At 39.3% G+C, this 23,836-nt stretch overlaps 1 protein-coding gene across 2 annotated transcripts in view; it reads left to right on the top strand.

Annotated features, from left to right (window-relative positions):
* The window catches only part of man1a1 (mannosidase, alpha, class 1A, member 1), a 150,747-nt gene that overhangs the window by 956 nt on the left and 125,955 nt on the right, over positions 1–23,836 (top strand). The window contains exon 1 of one of the 2 annotated variants that reach the window (XM_037086113.1): positions 23,466–23,475. The exons of the other annotated variant lie outside the window; for it this stretch is intronic. The gene's annotated coding sequence lies outside the window, so the exon portion shown is untranslated. Of the gene's footprint in view, positions 1–23,465; positions 23,476–23,836 lie in introns of those variants that run through there. 2 annotated transcript variants of the gene reach the window in all.

The following is a 23,836-nucleotide window of genomic DNA, read 5'->3' as shown; positions in this document are numbered from 1 at the left end:
TTGCATTGGCTTAGGGGAACCGGTATTCACAAAAGAACGTGACTCAACACCTTACACAAATCCTGTATGTCCCTTGTATAATTCGGCGCAAATATAATATAAAAAAGAGGATTGAAGTGAATGAAATGTCAACTTTTACAGAATGTTCATTCGTTCTCTCGAAAGTCTTCTCCGCCGATACACCTCGCCGAGAGCCCCGGCAGGGTGAGCGTACGCCGAGTACACAACTTGTGATTTCACTGAGTAAAACCTGATTCTACAGTGGATCACTTGAAGCCGAAACACACAAAACAACCAGTAGTGTTCCGCTAACGATCTTATGTCATGTTGTGAGATTAACGCACACCTGCCGGTGAATTCGATCCGACGAGTTGGCAGGTTTTCAGACGGAGTTCTGCGTGACGTGTTTTCTTTCCACGAAATTTACCAGCAGCCTGCTCCTGGGGCAAAGGAAGGAATGCGTGCAGGATCCTCCGCCCCCCCTCCAGGCTTATATACCTGCCTTTCGGGTTTTCCATGTCAGGACAATACGGGGGTGGTGCGAATCGGTAGTCAAGCATGTGGGGCGGGAGGATTAAACACACCTTTAAGCCTCTCACATATTTTATATATGACCTAGATATACAGGGAGCTACTCAGTTCGTAGTCGTAGATGGGTATTTTAAGACAACCTGCGGATTCATGCATCGCTTGACAGTCCGATTTACTACTACTCATGTTATCAGTTGGAGTCAGTGCATCTATATATTGTATATTCTCTTTAATTCTATATTTTATATCCCCCCGATGTCTTATCATAGCACACCTGTGAGAGCTAAACGTTAGCCCGCAGCATGGAACATAATACCAACAGGTAGCCTGTCTGGTATCATTGTGTTAGGTCACTGCACAGTTTGTGCGTGTGTGTGCGCGCGCGGAAACCACTTGAAAAGCCCAGTGGTGGGGTCTCAGAGGTGGTTTCAGGTGGATGCTGACGGGAGGCTGTGTTGTCAGGCTGCTGCTTTATCTGTGGTGTCATGATCCCATCTCTCTGATATAAGAATGTCCTTTTTAAAAGTTTTCACCAAACCTAGGTGGAGGTGGCAGTCTTATCTTAGGTGTTATTTTGAAGATGAGCTTTCACATGGAGGCTGGCGGAGAGCGGTTGTCACACGTAGATCTGTTCCGTGAGCTGATTTCCATTTGCTCATTCAGGTGGTGTAACTGGTAGACTCCCATAGAGGAGCATTGAGTGAGCGAGCAGATAAGGGCTTGGTGTCCTGATTGAGCTCATGTGGACAGTGTATTGACATTTAGATGGACTGATATTGGCCTTTCATTGAAAATCATTTGAAAAGGACATATTTCTGCAGATCATTCTGGCCCAGAGCTGATATGAAGAAGGTGAGGATACAGCCTCAGGGTGGAATGCATGGGTATGTGGTCAGTACTTCACAAAATGAAATACAGGGATGATGTATTTCACCAATAACCACATTATCAATAAAGGGCTCATATTTTAGGACGACATTTAGTTTGTTTTAAGGAGATCTTTCTATGTGAGAAGATGATGAAAAGCAGCAAATGAGGAAATACCAATCAAATGGGATTATGAATAGTCAGATTATTGACCTGGCCGACTATTTTCAGATTATCAGTATGAGTGTTTTCTGTGTCCGATTGCATCTTAATTAAAAAGTACAATACTTTGCCTCTGATGGTCACCTCTCTGTCTGTCGTCAGCAGTCCGTGGCCCCACTCAATGTACTGCCCACAACACTAGCTGGTTGATTGGTTACACGTCACAAGTAATAACCTATCAACACTGTATAATCTGAGTTGGCAAGGTAACTTGTAAGTAAAAATTAAATAAATGTACTGAAGTGGAAGTTGAGTACTAATTATTAGCCCTTAAATAACCATACTGGTAAATCAATAGTTGGGATGTATAGTATGTACTGAGCAAATAAATTAGTAGCCCAATATTGTGAAATGTATATTATCAGATATGATCAATATTTGTACAATTACAGCTGATAAAAGGAGATGATAATGTGAAGCCAAATTGGACTAAATTACAAGATTTGAGATTCAAGATTGGACTCAATCAGCTCAGGCTCTGTACAGATACAGTCTGTGACAGTATGCACCTTCACAGTTAACAATCTGCCAATAAACACAGAGAAGACGAAGAAGAAGAACAAGTGCAGTGCGTAAAACATGCCCCATAAGGGTTCCGAATATTTAATCACTACATTTTAGGCATTCGTACCTTCAGATGCTCTGAAACTACAGGCTATTAACTTCTTTTAAAGAACAGAAATGTGAAATTAATGGTTATATAGTCAGTATTGGCCATCAGAATTGACTGTAAAAATATATTAAAATCAATATATCTGTGGATATTCTTATAAGCAGATAATACATAAACACACATATGAAAAACTTGTGACAAAGATATGCATGATATGCACTGAAATAGTAAACGTCGATAATTATAAATTAGCCTCTGCATGTTTTTATGCATTATGTTATGTAAGAATAGTTTTCATATTGGCAAAATAATGTCTGACAACATTTTCACAGAAACCGATATACCTGTGATAAGCTTATATCTGCCCATGATACCTGTCTGGCTCTACTAACAATCAGCTTTAATAGTCTAATTAGATTAATCTAATTAGATGAATCTAATAGGATTCTAATAAACTAATACAATCTTATCAGTTAACAGAAACACAGTTTCAGGACCTCGAAAAGATTTCTCACAATATTATGATAACCAAAATGCCCTAGATTGCCCAGTCTTAAATCCCAGCGAGATATTTTATCAATATATCACCAAGGTGTCGAGGTTGCAAGAGCTGCCCTGAAACCTAAAAAGATCATGACATTCATTGATATTTATGACACAGGGTTTGAAATCTCAATAGTGGATGTTTCAGACCTTAAAACAACATCACCTGCCAGTGAAAGTTTAAGAAACCCTGCCATCACCAGTGCTGTCAAACGCATGAACAAGGCATTCATGTCAACTAGGCACCATACTGTTTACAGTTTGCAGATAATGTGCATCCACCTGTCAACCCCTTGTCATCACAGAAGCCATACCGCAGATGGCTAATGTATTTGTCATCATATCGAAGGCAGTAAACACAACATCCATGCAATGAGGACTCCAGCTGAGAGTTTGTACAGAGCAGCAGTCTGTAATAGACCTCCATCAGAGTCCATACTATGCTAAATACCAGCAATTAATGTGAAAAGGATGGAGTTATTTCTGTTTATAATTTGAAATTTACTTAAGCGATGTATTGTCATAATTTATAGCACATGCTGTGAATCTGAAGCGCTCGACTGAGCCCCTTAATCCCCAATTTCCTCCCTTCCAGCTCTCTGTTATGTTTGGAAATTCATGTGAACTGCGTGCCTTTCAAATCAGCAACAGCAAACTGGAGGCAAAGTCAGCATACATTATAGTAATGGGTCCCATCGAAGATATTTTGTTTTGTTATGGCAGCTATCTGTGTTTGTATACAGATTGTCTTGCTCTGGGCTATTTTTTTTAAATGGCCATATATTATGTTGATTTCCAACTGGGGCTGAGCGCATCAGACAGAATTTTTACTTACATTGCACAGATGCTGCTTTTTGAAAATTTTAGTAGCTCCAGCAGCATTGCTTAGCATATATTTAGATTTCCTTCTGTTTCTTTACTTTTTTAACAACATCTTTGCCTTCATCAACTGTTGATCTGTTGTTGACATAAGTGGGAAACTCATAAGGGATTTAAACATTAAAATAAACACCATTTTCTTGAGATCACCTGTTGAATGCATCAGAATTTGACAACCCAAGTTGCACAGGAGGAGCTGAGCTGTAATTTCAGCATCAGTTGAATTTTTTTAATGATGCTCCAAATTCTCTGAAAGGTTAGTCAGCATGGCATCCCTTACAGATGTGCATCAGTACAGGGTACCGTTTCTTGTTTTACATTACAATTACATTGTCCAGCAGGCTCTAAAAAATGTAATTGTTGATCAGTTATTTAATTATTTATTGCTTTTATAAAAACATGCAAATCACAATCATAGAATATTTGATTTGATTTGGTCTAAAAATTGTTTAAAAATGAGAAAATGTCAGAAAAGATTACGATTTCTTACTTTGTCCACAACCCAAATATCTTCAGTTTACTGCAAGGCTCGATGCTAACTTTTCACACTGGTTGCACTGGTATGCCTAAATATGTAAGACCAAAATAATTGCACAATGGAGACCTGTTACTTACTGTCATAGAGGAGTAAAGAAACCAGGAAACACTCACCCCCAAGAAGCTGTCATCAGAGTATTTTGGCTTTTTTTTCCTTAAAAAATTAAGCAAACGAACTAATGGATTAAAAAAGTAAAACATTTAATAATTGAAAACTAATAATGAAACATTGCAGCTCTACTTAAATGGCTGCTCAGACATCTGAATGTGAAAGCGTCCTGTGTGACAGCTGCTTAGATTGTGAGGCTACAGTTTGTCAACAGAGAGGAAAAACATTGTTGCCCATCTGTAACTAGATACGTCTTAATCTCTGTTTGCTCAGCGTAAACTCACAGCGGTACAGAAATGGTCCATGACAGTGCAATATTATCTGACAGTAAAGCAAAGGCAAACTCTGCCAAAACCTTCAACCTAATGGTGCAACTAATGAAAACGTTGTAGTGTGCTTTTCAACTACCATAAAAACATACAACTCAGCATGGCACAGGGTGTGTCAGACACGCTCTACTCATGGTGGAGTCAGATAAAGTATCTTTCCATCTTTAACTGCAAAAGAGAAACGGTATTGTAACCATCAAGGCTACTAAAATGTCATGACAGCTCAACTTAATCGTGAGATAAAAATATTTCAGAGAAAACCACATTGTCCCAGCAGTGAACCACATTTGATATGAGATGTTCGAATAAACGTCAGTGCAGATATTATTCTCCCTCTAACACTCAAGATAGGTCTGTTTCTGTGATTAAAAATGCCACTGGAATAAATCATCTAGGAAACATAGAGTGTTTTTTGACATACCCATGTCAAGTAATTCAGATACACAGTAACAGTGTTAATACTCTACCTTTTGTATGATTAAATGGCAGTTATGGGAAATGTCAGCTGGGGTGAGTCTTCATTTGCCTATTTCCCTGGTGATTTAGTTTTGCATTTGTGTGTGTTTGTGAGCAGACATGATACAATATGAAAAACCTGAAGCTACATCCTGCTTTGAATAGAGTTAATTGGACATGCGGGTGTTGTACATTGTAGGCATACAGCTGACGTGTGTCTCCAGAGAAGACTAAGTATGCAGGCCTAGATTACCTGCCACCATAACAAAGGAGTGCTAAAGTCAAGCTATCCGACAAAACAACATTGTCATTGTTATCTCTTTGTAAAATTTTAAGGGAACATTTACTATTCAAATGCAAAGAGTTAGTCGATGCAGCTCGATTGACCTCAGTGTATAGCACCCTCAGTGATCTGTATTTCTGCACGTGGCTACTTTTTCATCATTTCATTTCCCCTTTTATTCAGACAGTCTTTCAGACTACAGACAGCAGTCTACATAATGAGAGAAGCATCTTTTCAATACATAAACTTTACAAAAATAAATCATCTATCTGTCTGCAGTGCCTCACACGTTTGTTGTAATCTACAATAATATTGTTTTCACATGCCAGCTTTTAGATGAGGCATTTATTGGCTCCGCTGCACACGCCTCTCTCAGAGTTGGACGGCAAAGTTGACAGCGCGTCCTCAGATCTTGGATGATTACCTGGGCTTGTTGTTATTATTTATGGCTGCAGACGTTGGCTTCAGGTGAAAATGGCTAACATGATTAGTGATTGTTGTGAGGCAGAAGTCATGCTCAGTGTGGGTCTTGTTCAGTTTGTGCTTCCCAGCATGTTCATACGGTAAAGCAGCAGGGTGAAGAGATAAATTGCTGGTATATTTATTTTTTAGTGATGATTTGTTTGGTTGATCTCAGGGTCTTATATTGACACACTAACTGGCAACGCCATTGGCAACTTAAGGTTTTTAGACTTCCATTCAGACCATTTGTCTGCTTTTTTTCAGCTTTTTCTTTTCTTTCTATTTCTAAAACATTTTACAAAGAATTCTTTCCCCCTGAACTGTGGTGGCCTGGTGTTATTTAGTCTAGCTTCTTAAATTATTTGAGGGTAAAGTTCTTCTTATTCAAATACACCACCATCTCATTCAGTTACCCAGTGATCTGCCCTGTGGAGTTGTGGTCTCAGTGGGTGAGTGTTGTGGACGGGCTGCAGGAGCCCCTCTGTTAAGGCTAAACAGCTTGTTGTGAGTAAACGCCACAATCTGAAAATCAGCTAAACCTGTTTGTCTGCTTGAAATCAAAGGGGTCCCTGGAGTGCCCAGTTCTGTCTACAGTCTGCAGCCTGAGCCTCCACTCACTGTCAGAGACCCTGTTTTCACATGGCATTAACATGCATCTTGTGATCTGATAACATGTGGACAGGTTTAAGGCCTCTTTTGGACAGAATCAGGGATTGAGGGCAAAACAGCAGTACTCCCATTCATTTTAGTGAGCATAGTGTGTTTAGGCTATGGCGGTGTGTAGACCACAAGGGGAGTTAAACAAAATCCAGCCATCTGCAACAAAAATGTTGAAACGGAATCAGCTTTGGAGAAACTCAGCCTGACACCATCTTGCAGTTGCCAGACGTGTAAGCTGGTGATCAGACTTGTAGCATGAGTGACCAACAATGCAATGGAGTGTAACATGTAATGTTTGCTGACCAGGAGTGAATGCTGCTAAAGCAACTGCGCAAAAAGCAACATTGCAGATCTTCAATGCTATTATGAAACAGTGGGGTGACAAATTAGACCGGTGGGCTGCCACAGTCCAGGTAATTAATGGGAAACACTGCTCTGACTATTTGCCCCCAGTGAAACCAACATAGTGATACTGATTATACCTTTGTTAGCAGTTGGCCTGAATGGGTTAACCTGTTATCTTTGACTCCTCTAAACCAGGGTAAAGTGTTTATCAAAGTCAGGCGATGTCCAATGAGCAGATGCCTCTTTTACAGACTTAAACTTTATTTATGGCATTTAAAAGTCATTTTGCCACCTCCGTAAGAGAGACGGAGAGTAAAAGGAATATACTTTACATACTCGAGTGGTAAATGAGAGCACGTGGCTCCAACTGAAACCGAAACCGAAACTCAACTTCCTTTGGTGGTGATTCTTTGTAATTCTGTGGTCAAGCACTGCACTTGGTGGAATTACTAGTCACGACGAGAGTCTATTTAAACCGAGCCGAGCAGAGATTAACCTGTGCATGCAGCAGTTAAAATGCCTGTTTGGTGGAGCTGCGTCACACTTCCTGTTTGAAAGAGGAATCGGTTTCTGCTGGTTGTCAGCCTATCTGGTGTGGAAACCCCAACTGTTGATCTCATGAGAAAAGTAGTTCTGGAAAGTTATGAAATTTCATATCACAATCACACAGGAGCTGACACTGAGATGTGTCTCATGCATACTCATTGAAGCATATCTCTACACTTGCTAGACAGATTTCCATGCGCAATACCTACCTTAAATACTTTAGAATAATACAATCCTTATTGGCATGTCTATGTTGACCAGTCTCCTCACAAGCCATTTCTAAAGGTTGTTCAGTTACTGTTCTACTATATAAACTGTGGGAACTTATGACGTATAACTATAAATTGATCTTTGAGTTTTTGTTAGTGTCATTAGGAAATGTAGTAGGTTATTAGTTGTTTAATTCATTCAGCAAAAGCAGGCTGCTGAACTCAGATTTTTACCTTAAAATGTTACCTTAAACTGGCATTAGACCACTTTTCTGCTAACTTCATTCTGAAGTAAATACTGATTGCACAGTGTAATGGCTGTAGAAAAATAACACTATCCTTGTTTAGCTTGGTTCCTTATAAACCTTGCTATCACTATGCTACTTCCTCCACTAGGCTCGATTTTTCCCGCAAAAGTAAAGGTGGGATTGCAGCACAAATAAAACAAAGAAGGTGAAAAGGGAGGATGATAGAAACTGAAGCTGAGCAAAAGTGAACAGATGGGCATTTACTAGACGGAGAGCAGTCTTGTCTCCAGGTCTGTTCCTCCTGTTCATATGTTTCCCCTCAGGCTGAAGAAATGCCTGCTTTTATGAACTGTTTTGCATGATAGCTACGTCTTTAGCCTCAGTTGTGCATTGTCCTCGGTAGTTAACCCTACGTATGGCCAGTGTTGTGCTGTTAAGAGGATGAGTCAGGGTCAGCAACCACATCAGCAGCAGCAGGGACAACAAGCTAATATGTGCCACCTAATGGCATCCTCCAGGGACATGCATAGTATACTGGCAAGTATGTTAACAGCTACGTTCATAACACAGTAGCTTGAGAGGTACGGTAGAGTGGGTCATCTAATGATCGGAGGGTTGCTGGTTCCAATACCCCTGACTGCATGTCGAACGCTCCTTGAGCAAGATACTGAACCCCAAATTGCTCCTGGTGCAATTTGCACCTTGCACGGCAAGTTGAACTTGTTGCTCCGCCATCATTGTATGAATTGTGTGTGTGTGTGAATGGGTGAATGTGGTCAAGTTTTGTAAAGTGCTTTGAGCAATCAGTTGACTAGAAACAATGCTATAGAAATGCAAGTCCTGGATTTCTATATGATGACGTGGTTCAAAAGCCTGAGCAGGCTTCTTATTATAACAATTAGGTGTTTTACTCTGCCTCTAAATAGCACTGAGATTGGTTTTCCTTGGTCAAATTGGGATTCTTTAGGGTATTTTTTTTGTTTTGGATGGTAGCCATATTGCTGTTGTTGGAACAGCAGCACCAACAGTAACACCACAAGAAAAAGCTAGGACGGGGAAAAGTTTAAAAATTGTCAATTTTTTTTCCCACTTTCAATAAAAAATGATCATCCCAGTGATTCCAACAGGCAAATGTACAAAGTTTAAATTTGGAAGACTAAAACGTTTGGAAACTCTAAATCTGTCTGTTACACTGTATTCTTGGGATACCCAGGATCTCCACTGAAGCTCTATTCCTGTGGCAGGGTTTTTAATGTAATGACAGGCTTGTTGCTAATTAATAAACACAGACTCACCTTTTCTGCTCCAAGTAACGGCTGCTGTCCTGTCTGACTCATCACCCTGCCTTTGTGTGTGTATGTGTGCATGTGCGTACTAGTGTGTGTCTGTGATGTGGATGAAACTCGTTGCTGTTTAAGTATGCAGATGAGATGCAAATGGGCATTTGACTGGCCATAAGGACAGAGTGTTTGCAGTATTTACTCCTTTCAACTCACTGTCTTAAAGGACAATTGCCCAACACCCTGTCAGCCTGCCGTCTCTGTCAACACCTCTTCTTTGAAATGCTCATGCACGCTGACTGAATTTATACACATACACGCACACACACACACTCTTGCTCTTCAGAGAGCTGTGGATTAGAGGCTGGTGGTTTGTGAAGGTTTCTCTTCACTGTTCAAAGCTGACTATCTTTTCTCTCCTCCATCTCTATATGCCTATCATTTCTTTGCCTTTCTCTTCCTCTCTCCTCCCTCTTGTCCACTTCATTCCACCGTTGTTGATGCTCCACTCCCTGCCTCTCCCTGTTCCCTTTCTGCTCTGCTGTCTTCAGGATACAGTTCAGTTGTTTTTGCCCACTCCCAACACGATTGTCTCTCAACTCTGCGTGCATGTGTGGGTGTGTCTTTGCAAGCGTGCATGTGTTTCACCAAAAAAAGAAGCAGTTTTGCTGCTTCACCAACCTTTAGAGCCTGAAATAAAATTCTCTGTTTCTGTCTCTTGCTGTCTCTTTCCCCGGCTAATTTGGCAGCCTATTTCTGTATCGACCATTTGAACTAATTGCCTCAGGTTCTGTGGTCCTACTTCTTTTAGAGTGGATACCAGATGTGTGTGTGTGTGTGTGTGTGTGTGTGTGTGTGTGTGTCAGACAGTTTCTGCTGGTATCTCCAGGTGCTTTCTTTAATTGCCTAATGGCAATGTTAGCTGTACTTCTGTGTGTCTGTACATTAATATTCTAATACAGACAGAGAATTCCTTTCAGTTGTCTGGCAAACGAAGCCCAGTTCATTTCCAATTCTAATTTTGTAAAGATGTAGACAAGTCATCAATAGCTGTGTTTTACGTGGGAGCATTTGAATGAGGGCCCATAATGTGAACACTTTGATCAAAACAAACTGGGCCATTTGGAAAGGACTTGAACTCTTTAAATCTTTTCAATGATTTGATCAAAGGGGGAAAATTCATCACGTAAACGGTTCTCTGATTGCTCTCTATTTTTAGAATATCCATACTCTGCATGCTCGCCCATTTGCGTTAGATCAAAAAGTGTCACATCCCGTCTGCTCATATCATCAGGTTTAAGCCCTCTGCAGAGAAAGAGAGTGGCATTTGCTGTACTCTTTCTGTTCTAATCAACATAAATGGGAAAGGACAGATGTACTGCTGCGTTGCTCTCTGAACTGAAACTTGAAACCATTGCAATGGTGACGTAAAAGCTGCTTTGTTTCTCCTCTGTGGAAATGTATACTTTACCACCATTGGTCTGGGTGCAGGCAGGATTTTAGTTAATTTTCTCATTCAAATGGTAGGAGAATTCAACTTGACTCTGTAGAGAGGTGGAATGATTAGTTAACCAAGTAGCTGATGATGAATTGTTGAGGTATTTTCAAGAAACGGTGACACCTAACTTTATTAAAACTGAGGTCTCAAACATACTTTTCTTTCTATTTTCTTTTTTGGATAAATGCCACTTATATCTGATATTGGATTTCAGTGGTGGAAGACCCCGAAAACAGCCCACCCTCTGTGTATATTGAATTAAGTGTTGATTTAGTAGTTAATCCTGAGCTATTGATTTAACTGTTAAATTCCTAAAAATTCCACCTCAAATTTATCTGTATTTCTGGCTCTTTAGACAGTAAACAAATAACTGCAATCGATTTATGTGTAGTAACAAATAATCATTAGTTGCTGCTAGAGCTAAAATGATTATTGGGTTGATTAACAGACAAAAATTGCAACAATTTTTTGACAATCTAAGAATTGCTTAGAGGAATTATCAAGGCAAAAATGCCCATTATTCTCACACGTGGAATTCAATTTTTCTGGGATTTATATAATTTTAAAATTGTTATCTGTTTGTTTTGCTAATTTGAGTTGTCTTATGGGAATTAAGCACATTTTTTCTTTCCTGCATTGTTAAGAGTCTGACTGATAGCAATTGCCGTGTGTGTTGTCGAGCATGCACTGATAGGAAAACATTCTTTTTTCCCCAGAACATGATGCAGAAAAAGATGCTAGTGATGTCATACTACATTGTCTACACATCTTTGTCAATATCGACTGGTACATTGATATCAGAATTTTTTTAACCCCTTTTTTAACATATAGGTATCAGTCAGTCACCTTCTAGTACTGTTCTGTGGACTGTGATTAAGCTGTTGTAAAATTATTCAATAGATTTAAATCTTTTGTCATTTGATTTTATTGATATTTTCAACGTTATTTTGATCAGGAGAAAGATTTCATGTGATGATACCATTATTTGATTAATTCATGATGGATGACACTGACGAAAACTTTCACATTTGGTTGAAGCGGTGAATGTAAATGGCCCAGTTATGAACTGTATATTACCCAGAGATTGTAGGCTACTGTAATATATCAGGATGTCCTCCATCTTCCCTTAAAAGACAAATCATGCTGTACCTTTAGCTCAAGGCCAGTGCTGGCTTGGAGGATAAAATCTAAGTAATGAATATTGTGATAGTGTAATAAAGTCACTGTAAATATATAGTCCTGGTGGATAGCCTGTAAGGCTTTAGATATTTAAAATCCATATATTAATATGGATTGTTACACTGCAGCTCTTAGAAAGTCTGTGTGGATCGATGGGTCCGGCAGTTGGGTTTGGGGCAGTAATAGCGGGCTGTACTGGGGGAGGATGAGGATGAATGTGCTCATTCCACGTCTTGCGCTTGTTGCCTCCTGGCTCTGAATTCTCTCTACGGGGGAATATAGACTCCAGAGTGACTGATAGGGTCGATTTACATATATACACATACTGTTAGTACACGTTCTTTTTGTATTTGTGTGTATGTGGGAGTCTTATAGCTTTTGTGTAGTCCATCCGTAGCTAGGGGCAAGCCCCAGCATCCCACACACCACAGGCCAGGATGGGGATATGGTGATATATTAAATGTTATTGCCTGTAAGCGGCATACATCTCAGAGGTCCATCTAGTGCTGTTACTGTATCTACTCTCTCAGCTCCGTTCTTGCTCATGCATAGTCATTGAGCATTCATTTGGAAAAGCTTCGAGCAAAATAAATTGGATGGATCATTATTTCTATTACCTTGTATTTGTGCTATAGGTCAAGGAGCAAACCTTGAGGCGAGGCTGGAAAACTGTTGAAGCAAATGCCAACTCACAGAGGCATACTGCCTTCAGTGTTATAGCCATGATTGTCATAGACATGGAAGTAATGCAAAGTTAAATATGTACTTCACACCCCCAGCCTTGATATGGTAGAGTACTTTCTATCTACTGTACCAGCTTCTTCAATGAGTACCAACTTGAGCTGCAACAATTAACAATTTTTTTTATTCAATTATTGGGTTTGAATCATTTTTATATCGTCTGGTTTCTTTCCTCGTCTTTTACAATAAACTGAAAAGACAAAGGCAAAGATGAATTGACAATGATAGTAGATCATTATTTGCATCCCTGGTTCCAAACACTCAGTTTAGAACATAAAGGTTTTCTTAATCCTCTGGGGCAACTGCAACTGTCAAAGTTCTGTCCATTAAAAGTACTTGGTCTTTCCATTGAAGGCTGAGGTTGTTTTTCTCTCTGACATTACAATAGTGGTTCCTACAGAGGGAGTCCATTTTTTGTGAAATAACAGGGATCCTTTTTGTAACCAGGAACACAAGTCTGGCTCAAGGAGAAGTCTTGCTTGAGGGGAGAGTGAGACACAAATTTCTATAGATATCGGCATGATATCGATAGAAAAGATAGATAGATCATGATTTCTTTTTGCCACTATACTCATGTAGCAAAAATGCTGTCGTGATAGCCCCAAGCTTGGGATTTTGCTTGTTGCACTGCCACTTTTTGGGATGTCCAAATTTTGGGACACTGAGAAAGAGCTTTGATAATGAGGTATTGTAGGGCTTCAGAGATGACCTGAGATGACATTACAGATGTTCTTCAGATGTTTGGTACAGACCTCACCAAATGCCACGCATCATGATTTTAATATTTTTTGCAGTGAAATTGTGTGACAAAATGAACATAATTGTAACATCTAACAAAGTGATTACAGTGTTATTTTTTGCCATGTCGCGCAGCCCTAGTTTCATCATCAGTGACAACACTAAGGCTTCCTAGGTTAAGCGTGCATTTTTGCCTTGATCTCGATTTGTGTGTGTTGTGATGTACGAAGGCGCCGGGTGATGCAGTTTTCAAAACTCAAGACTTAAAATTTTTCAGTGCTCAAAACATGCCAGTGAAGTTTGTTGTATGTGTTGTGAAGCTGTTTTGTTTGGACTTCCAGTGTGACTGTGGAGGCTGGAAACATGCCTTCAGTCATCCGAAGGAAGTTTAACAGGAAGTCGTGCTGCCTTTGACTTACACTAGACTGAGAGTTATTAGAAAGCCTGGAAAAGCTGGCTAAATGAAGTGTCAATAACGAGTCATCAATAACCCTTCAGGCTCCCTCCACACATCATTGGAACCACCTCTGTTGGACGCTTCAGTCCACTTACTTTACTCTCCACTTTCAGCAGGTATTTCGGCTTCCAGAGAGCTTGTAGCTCAACCAACGACAACAGCCAAACATAAACTAGTGGACATGTGCTTTAACTATAAAAAGGATAAGCCCAAACAGAAACATATTGTGCTGCTAATCCAACAAAACAAAATCTGAAATGGATTTTTTGGTCAGAGTTTTGTCTTGTGGTGTTTCATTTCATGTTTTTTCCACTCAGACCTTCTGTATGTACAGGCTGACATTTTCAGCTAAAGGTGAGCTTCAGAGCATGCTTTTCTTTACTGAATACTATCAATACACCACAGGCTTTGGCCTCCAGTTGGAATAGGACCTGGTTTTCTGCTGCATGCTTGTGTGTGTGTTCTCCTCCTCCTTCCTGCTGTGGGCAGCTGCCTATTGACAGATTCCAGTAGCTCTACAAATGTGACCATGTTTTATTTGGTGCACCGGGGAGTTCTGACTGCACTCTCATTTGTTGGCTGTTAGTTTCTCTTCCCTTTTCTCTCACACTCGCTTTCCTCCAGTTCTGTCTTCATATAAAAAAGTCAAAGATATACAGCAGATTTGTCTCACGGTACTCCATTAACTCCATTAATTAAAATCATCCCTTAACCTAATAGTCCCCACTGATGACTTTTATAGCATATTGTTGCTTTCAGGTTCTCTTCCTGCATAGTGGCTAGAGACTTCATTTACCTCAACATCATAAATAACTTAAATTTCAGACAGAGCATGATTAAAGACAGGTCTTTTTTGATGCTTCATGTTTAAAATGATAGGATATCCACAGCTTGATAGTACTGTTGTTCAGACAGGCTTGACAATAAGATACATGGTAATACTGGTCCTGTTTAGCTGGGTGCCACACTGTTTGTTAGATAGTTTCTTGGAGTTAAGCAACATACCCTCAAGAAGCATGAAGGACAACAGAAGGCAATGGAAGGATATATTGACTATATTTTACGAGCACGCAACATCTTTAAACCATCTACTAATCTTGTTTTTCTTTTCAGCTTTGGACCTAGCATAAAGCACATGTAACAGTAACAGGAAAGTTAAAATACCAAAGAAAGTAACATTATTAGTAGCACTGTGTACAGTTTAAACAAAAAGGAAACCCTTTTATTAAGGGTGCCTCACATTTTCTTTATACATTTATACATATTATCATGAAATATAGTACTGTTGTGTCACTACAACCTTCAAGACTTTATCTCCACTTTGTAAATGTGTTCACATTTATTGAGAAGATTCCCCCCCGTTCCCTATGTCAATTTGCGGCTTCTGCTGCTGCCGTTCACTGCCGCCGCGTTAATGAAAACATTTTCTCCATCTGTTGCACATTAAACCACTTCCAGCAGTTCAGGGGGTGTAATGCCTATCCTTCACTACAAGGTTTGTATTGTGAAACATCTGCAGGAAGTGTGTGTGTCATTGATGGCAAGGTAACACGGAGAAAAGATTGAGCATAGTCAATAAGTGAGAGAGGTATTTTTAATTTAAGGAGAAATACAGAGGAGTGTGGTGAAAATTACGACTGCGGTGGAATGTGTTATATTGCAGGACTGTATAATGTATTGAATTTAACATTATTAAAACATGGTTAATTAGTTCTCCGTTTTCAATGCAGCCATTCTATGACCGTGCTTTGCTGTTCCCAGAACGGGTGCAGACGAGGCTAGTGCATTGCTTTTTGGATCATTAGCAGTCTACAGTAGGATTGCAGGATTATTAGCATTCCTTTTGCTATGGACAGTGATGTATGCCGAGCACAGCGGCCCCTCAGCCTCATGGGACTTTGGGTGAACACACACATGTTAAATCTATGGCCCGGTGTTGCCATTAACAACCGTGCCTTCCGTTGTGCGCTTGTCGTACTAGTTGGATTAGTGAGGCCAGGAGGCGCAATTTATCTTGTCTTGCTCAGAGCTAACACCCTGCTAGCTCATTAGCATTCAGATGTTATTGATTACATTTAGAATTGGTGTTTAGATTTTTGGAGTCGTTAAAGGGCAAAGAGGCGTTTAAATGGCATGACGCATCAATATCGCAGGTCAGATGCTCAATATCAGCGCAATGTGTTGTTAAAGAGTAAATCAATACACTAGTATAAGTCTAATGACCTAAGTCGTTAGTCTGATGACCTTCTCTTTTAGTATTCCTGTTTTAGTTGTGTGCGAGGACCTTAATGAGTAGATGCTAATGACAACAGGAATACAGTGGAGTGTTTTTTTTTTCTTCACAAATCCTTTTCTGAACAGTTTACAAGTCATGTTTCTCAACTTTTTTTTTTTTTTTTTTAAGGTACCGGTAAACTCCAGGTTTAGGTGTTCCTTCAGGAGGTGATATTCCCTTAATTGTCCTTCGTCTTTAGTTAGATAAACCGTTTATGAACCCAGAAGCCAGTATTCATTTACTTGTAACAAGAAAAGTTATGTGATTTTCACAGGACAGTGATGAAATGTGTGTGCATGTAATGCTGTACATGTAGCAGGTACTGGGGACAACCAGTGGTTCATCCAGTGAATCACATTGTTCTTAATTTAGATATGCTAAAACACCGTTCCTCCTCTCTTTAACTTTGACTGTGTAACACCAAGTAAATATGACATGTGTGTCTGTATTGGAGATGCAACAATTAGGCGAAAGATCGATCAGCTGGTTGAAAGAAAATTGATTGCCATCTATGTTGGTGATCAAACTCCTTCACTTATTTTCCAAGCAAAAATGTCACACATTAGCTAGTTCTAGCTTCTTGAATATTAAAATTTGTTGCATTTCTTTGTCATTTATGAAAGTAAATGAAGAGTCTTTGGACTGTTAGATGGACAAAAGAAGCAATTTGAAGATGTCACTTTTGGTTCTGAGAAATTGTGTTTTCTTTCTTTTTTTATGACATCTATAGACTATAGAGAATAATCTTAAAAATGATCTGAAGGTGAGTTGATAATGAAAGTAATTGTTAGTTGTAGCTCTTATCTAATATGAAAGCAGTGTTGTTGTGTCATGAAGAAATTAAAATTGAACTTGAAAAGAAGCATAACCTAAAAATCACTGTGTACTTCATCTATGATGCACTGAAACATCAATTTTCATACGTTGCCAACTGATCTGAACTTGAACAGAGTTGTTTGTGTCTTTTCTCGCAAGATCTGTATTGTTGGTTGCTTCGGAGGGCCAAGGAAGTAATTGTGATGTACACAGGAAGGGGAGGAGGAGCAGGAGGAGGGCTGGACAATTAGGGACGTATTAGCACTTCTCAAGGTAGAGACAGTTCAGTAGAGTTAGTTTAGTCTTGATTAGAGGAGTATGCACTGGTGGTGAACATACCCTGCATAGTTCAAGATCACTAACTTGGGACAAATAATCAATATTCTGATACATTTTCTTGTGGTGCTCAAGCATAGTGTGGATGTGTATTCCTTTAATGCCGACTGATCAGTTAGCTAAAATAGCCTCAAAATCCAGACAGCGGTGAAAAAACATAGATTTTACAGCTGTCTAGTGACCCCATGTGATGTTTCAGTCATTCCTCACTTTTATCTACATGTATTTAATTCATTTCAGACTTGTGAATAAAAAATTAATATTAAACACAAAAAACTCTGATCTTGGGCAGCCAAATCAGTTTTAAATGAACACTGTTTTTATTCATGTTAGCTGAGTTATTTGGGAAGTCTATGAAGACCCTACATTGATGTTTCTCTCTCTCTCTACTCACAACCCCAGGATATGAGCCAAAATTCAGACCTTTATGCACACATCTGTCTTGTGACATGAGCTCATTGTGTCTCATCAGCTTATCTTATTTCCTATACAGGGTTGTGTTACCACATGCTCAGGTTTCCTCTTCATTCATCGGGTTGTTTTGAAGCTGACCCACCTGTTTGCACTTTCGAAGGCATGTCTGTGATGTTCGAAAAGATAAGACAGCCCACGCAAAGTCTAGGGACAGAAAATTCGCCGTTTCACATCCTGTCAACAAGATGCCAATTTATCCTTGGCAAATACGAGCTTTAAGGTGTTGGCACAGTCTGGCTGGCTGCTTTCAAATGCTTGAGCTGGTTTGGATTTGAAACCCTTTCGGCTGTGAGTCTCCGGGGGGGATGAAGTATTTTGTGACCCAGCCTTGTAGGCCGGCGATGGAGATAGAGGAAAATGCTCTTGGATATTCACTATTAACGAATCCCAAGCAATCCAGAGGTTAAGGCCGACTGATTCTCTCTCCCTAATCCAATTCAGTCTAATACCCAGAATCATAGGCTGTCAATCACATACTCCATTTATTTTTCAATCTCCCTTTCCTTCGTTCTCTCCCCTTTTTTCCATGTGAGGGCTAGCATTTTAACACCACAGGCTCCCTCATCCTGCATATCATATCAGCTAAGGACCAGATAATCTCATGATTTAAGGACCGTAACAAAGTGATTGTCTGCCCCATGGAGCTCGCGTCACATCCACCAGCATCATTCATGCAACCAAACACAAATACTTCCAGTGTTTTCTCATGGTTTGTGGAAAACGTAAGTGCACATATTTGGCAGAAAGGGTTAGGTCCTTGAAGAAAAAACAAGTCCACGCAGGACCATCTACAATCATTAAATCTTGAAAAAGTAATTTAGTTTAGATACTCTCCACATTGATTTTGTATTCATTTGTCTAAGGTGGTGCCCCAAATGACCTGAGTGCTACAACTCAGCCCTATAATGGGAGGGACAGACTTTCAATAAATGCCCCATCTTGAAGCTGCCATATGAAAGCAATATTGTTGAACAATATATGTATAGTAATATACTATGTGCTATAACAAATGTGTAAGGCCCTGCAGATGGATACATGTTTTTTTTTTTTTTTTTTCAATAATCGGTTTGCATTTGAATTGTTGACAGCTGGAATTGTAATGGAAAGTTAGTAAGGTGTTATGACACACTGTTTGGGCTCCAGTTTCTCTGTTTATTTATTTATTTTTCAGAATTTGTGTAAATACTTGGATACCTCTTAATTTCCAGTGTTACTAGAAACCATTTTGTCAAATAAATATTAGATTGTTTTTAAAAGTGTGTGTCAGCATACTGAGTGAAGAGAGAGTGAGAAAGCTGGTATGTATTGATAAAACAGAAAGTGTTTTCAAGTGAATTAATATGCATCAATTTAATAATTTTGTGTACACTATTTGACACAAAATAGGGTCTTTATTTTCTTGTAGGTTGACAGCCAACAGAACAGTGTCAGCTTGAGGCGAGGTTTACATACTTGAAAGACATTTCCTTCAGTTGCATTTACAGTCTTTTTGCAATTAAGAGTCGGATTTACTGGCTTTGAAGGTAATTACACAATCAGCAAATGGGACTGCCCTCTGGGCACGCTCTGCAAGTGATAGAGAGCTGAAAAGTTGCAGTGCAGGGGTGGATTTTGTGTGAGATCAGCAATAGCGGTGATGCTGAAATAGAAATAACTTTATCAAGGTAACAACAGTCCAAAACATTTACGTAGGAAACTATTCAAGTCCAGCTGAGAGAGAAGCACAAGATTGCTTATGAAAATGTAGCGACCTCAATATAAATGTCGTACAGAGGGTGTGCATAGTGCCAGAGTGCATTAGCATCTCTGTGAATGTCAAGTTTAATGACCACACAGCCATAACTCCCTGTTGGCTCTTTGTTTTGGCATTATAAAATGGTCATTCGGTATTACGGCTGTGTTTATCTTTCAAAGGTGAATTTTGTTGCTCTCAAACTGATTCAGTGATGCTCCTCACTACGTTTTTGTGTTACTGCTGTCACTATTAATTTACTATCCAAAAAGGTTACCCACCACAACAAACTTCATAAAGCTAAAAATGTTGCAATTTGTTGGATTGTCAATAAATCAACTGTAGCTCATACAGACGATTTCTGTGGTCCCGCTTCTCTAATATGCATAGATGAGAAATGTATTTGTTCTCCAACATGAAGGTTGGGTGACGAGTCTACCAACAACACTCCTTCATGCCCTCTGTGCTTTTCCCCTCCGTGGTTTGAACTCCACCTTGTTGTGGTTAGTTTTCCTCTTTTCTCCCTGACACGTGCGCTGGCTGTGTGCTGTGGCGTGCCCAGTTCAATTTACTGCGGAAAGAGGCGAGCCATGTACACAAGCTAAATAATTCAGCCTGCATCCCGCAGCCACTCTAACACATGGACCGAAGAAGATGAGTGTGTTTGTGTGTGTGCTCTAATAGATATGGGTCATTATGCACATTCGTATACCACATATTTTGATAATGATTCATTTAAATGGACTTAATATGGCTTGAGTAAATGCAGGGTTTGTGAAAGAGTTTATTTCGTAAACTTAATTGGAAATATTGTATCAGACACGCAGTCACTGAGCTGATAAACGGAAAGGTCAAAAATAAAGACATGAGACACAAAAGAGGATGTGAGAGTGAGACGAACAGGTACTTGTTAGTAACTGATGTGGGTTTTAGAAGCCCTGTGTTACTTTTGGATCGAAGTTTATTGTAACTGCAAATGACTCTTCTCATTCTGAGGAATTTCATTTCAAAGCTTTTGAAACAGAATGCCTCAACCTAAAACTGCAGTTGAAAAGCTGATAATGAAAAAAATGTACTAATACTTGTGGAGGGTGTCATAGTAATGTCTCAATTAATTTGATTCAGACTGTTGGTTTGCTGTAGAAAACCGCTCAACCTTACATCCATCATATTCTAAGAACATATAAAAGGTTATTATCAGTAAATTAACACATCACTTCTAATGAGCAAGCACACACACATTTCAGACAGTCACCAACTAGTTTAAAGCGTCTACGTTTCATTTATAATGCTGACAGTTGAATTCTAAATCATAATTTGAATGCTGCACAGCTTTTTTTTTTATAGTATTTCTGCTTAGTTGCAAATAATGATTAAACTACATTGATATTATTAGTGTTAAAATATTTGTATAATTTGAAGACTGTTTCTGGCTTGAGTGATCCAACCAGTTACAATAACTCTAGAATGCTCCAATCCATATTTATTGGCATTAAGCCTTATAAAAACAACTTTTTATACTCTGGTATAAATTGGGACTGGGCCTTTGTGTGCACCAAACAGTATTTTGGCCACTTAGCCCTCCATTATCTGCATTCACACTGAGGGGTTGGGTGTCCTGATTCTAGGTGATTTGTTAATGACAGTCCCACATTTTGATGTATTTCAATGTTGCATTTGCCCAATTGGATGGCATATGATTGTGGAAATGTAACTGAAGTCAGCAACTTGTTGCTGCTCTCGGTACCAGTACTCTAATATCAGTTGTGACTGGCGGGGTTAGAGCACAGGTTGCTAATGTTAGTTAATGAGCTATAGGCTAACTCAATTATTCCAGTGAATTGCTTAGAATTGTTTTAGGTTGATGGTCAACCTCAATAGAAGCTTTGAATTTTATAAAGCTTATATTTGTTCTTGAAAAACTGAACACCTGTTTTCTCACCTGCCAAAAGGTAAAAGTCTCATCACATGTTTTTGGACTGCTGTGACCCCAAATCCGATTAACCACATCAGCCAAACATACAGCCGAATCCTTGAGGGTCTAAACCGAGCCAGCCCTACACCTTTCTGTCCAACTCATCTTCTGCTTTCAGAAACCGCTGCCCTCACCATACCGCTGCCCTCACTGAATGGTGTCTTTTACTTTAATACTCCCATGGACAAACTAAGAGGGGGATTTATGAACCACTGGGAACTACTGGAGGAGGTTTGCATAGCCTCTGATCTGTGCCACCCCAGGAAGATTTTTTTGTCAGTGTTCAAACTCAAGACACTGCTTGTTTGGTTCCCTCTATGGACTTTGAGCTATCTTTTGCGGAGTTCATGAGGCAATGGACAGACAAAATAAGATAATTTGTCATTAATCCGACTCTAAGACACTGATAGAATCAAGGATCTGGATTGAGCCTGACAAATGAACCAACAAAACCCCACATTCACATCAAATTCTCCAGCTGCCTATAGCTGAAATCCAAAAAGCTGCTGGTGTCCTTTTTAAAGCTGGCTCACAAAGCCACTTCCACCCTTCTGAAATATAAAGATTAGGACTGGACTTATCTGTTCTACAAAGCAGGAAGAAAGGATTTGCTCCCCTTCTCCCACCACTGCACTAATAGTTACAAATGGAAGACATTTAAACTGTTTTAGCTGGCTAAAGAAGATGCATTGGATTGCTGCCCGGCTGGTAAAATATAGGGGCATATACTGCAGGCTTCCAGCTGGGAACTTCATTGTACAATTTGTCAAACAGTGTCTCCTTTAGCTCTTCATGACTGGGCAAAAATACTGTACATCCATAGAGAAAAGGCTTTTTTTGGTAAAGAATTAATGAACTATTCCTGTCTTAAACGCTGCAGCTGGGGGAACTTTGCATGTGCACATAATTTAACAGAAAAAGGCTTTTTTAAGACTTTTGCATTGAACAAACAGATACTCTCTAATTTAATAAGGGTCTAAACATTGTGAACTAAATTTATCTGGAAAATAATATACTGAGGGCAATTACGTTCTCAAAAAACTGCATGTACTTATGTGATTAACAACTAAAAGCTTGGGTAAATAATAAAAGTAAAATGTGTTTATCCAGCTTTCAAGAATCTATGTCCAACATTCCCCCGGCTGCTAATTGCATATAAACCCTTAAATTGAATTTTAGCAGATTGTGGTTTATCATTGCCAATTACATAGCCACAACTGTAATGCAAATTGTGCAGTAATTATGCTGGGGCCTATCTAGGTATTTCCAGGTAATAAATTTGCCTAAAAGATTAGCAAATACCATGGCAACTTTATTATCCCTATTTAATGTGTGACTTAATTACTCTTGAGTGGAGCAAATCTAATTTTGGCCTGCTTTGTAGTGGAGACATGGTATAATTATTACATTATCACAGGTTTGAATATCATTCTGCGAATTAAACAAGTTAAGTGAATACTGGATTTATCCACCGTGAGTTGGATGCTTGGGTGGAATGTTGATCATTGCTTTGATTTAATGGGATTTTAGAAGTGATTGGATTAGCAGACAGTTACTCTTCTGGCCGATTAATGGACCTAGGAGATCCAACACTTAACAAACATGGATTAGAGCTGAAAAGCTTAGTTGATTGATTGATAATCTGATTGACAGAAAAGTAATCAGCAAGTATTTTATAAATTAATTGATTGGTAATGTAAGTAATTAAGTAAAGGGGATAAGTGTATATTTTAAGCCTCTCAAATGTGAATATTTGCTGGATTTTAAATTTTGTTTAATTTTGGGCTGTTGGTCTGACAGAATGCCTTGGGGGCAGGGAAACTGTGTTGGATATCTAGACCAACCCAAACAAATTTATGTTGAAGGGGAAGCTTGTCAGTCATCCAGTTCATGATATATTTAAGTGCTATATGGACCTGTCTTTCAAGAGGCTTTTAAACTGTCTGAACTGAGGAATGAGAGGTAATTCTCAAGAAACTCAAGCAGGTCCAGTTGCCTCCGTATAGCACTTAGATAAAGCAAAGTTATCTTGCATGGCAATTTGATTTGCGAGATCATGTGTTCATAGTTTTTTGCAAAGCCATAATGGAACCAATCAGTGTCCCATGAGGACCTACTGCGGGCTACAGTCAAAGCAATTGTTTGTTTGAAAGCAACAAAGGCAGCTCCTCAAAGGTATGGTGTAGATGCTAGAGCATTATTTATAGCATCGGAGAATAATGGGAAGAATGGCGCTGAAGGCTTTTATCAATGGAAAGATGTTCTCTCTTTGATTTATCAATAGGTTTCACTGGTGGTGGCGCTCGAGGAGAGCTGTTGATTGTAGTAGGCTAGTCCATGATTGGCAGTGATATCTCCAATCATATTCCAAGTATGTTTCAACAGTGCCTGCCCTTTCCAAAATTTATAGCCGTGCCTTCTCAGATGTGTCTGGCATGTGAGGTGAAAATCAAACAGATCAATGGGGAAAATAGTCTGCAGATACATCTTTAATTA

The sequence above is a fragment of the Acanthopagrus latus genome, chromosome 22 (assembly GCF_904848185.1).
Source record: "Acanthopagrus latus isolate v.2019 chromosome 22, fAcaLat1.1, whole genome shotgun sequence".
In the NCBI taxonomy this organism is placed as follows: domain Eukaryota; kingdom Metazoa; phylum Chordata; class Actinopteri; order Spariformes; family Sparidae; genus Acanthopagrus; species Acanthopagrus latus.
This window is presented reverse-complemented; position numbering and strand designations above follow the sequence as displayed.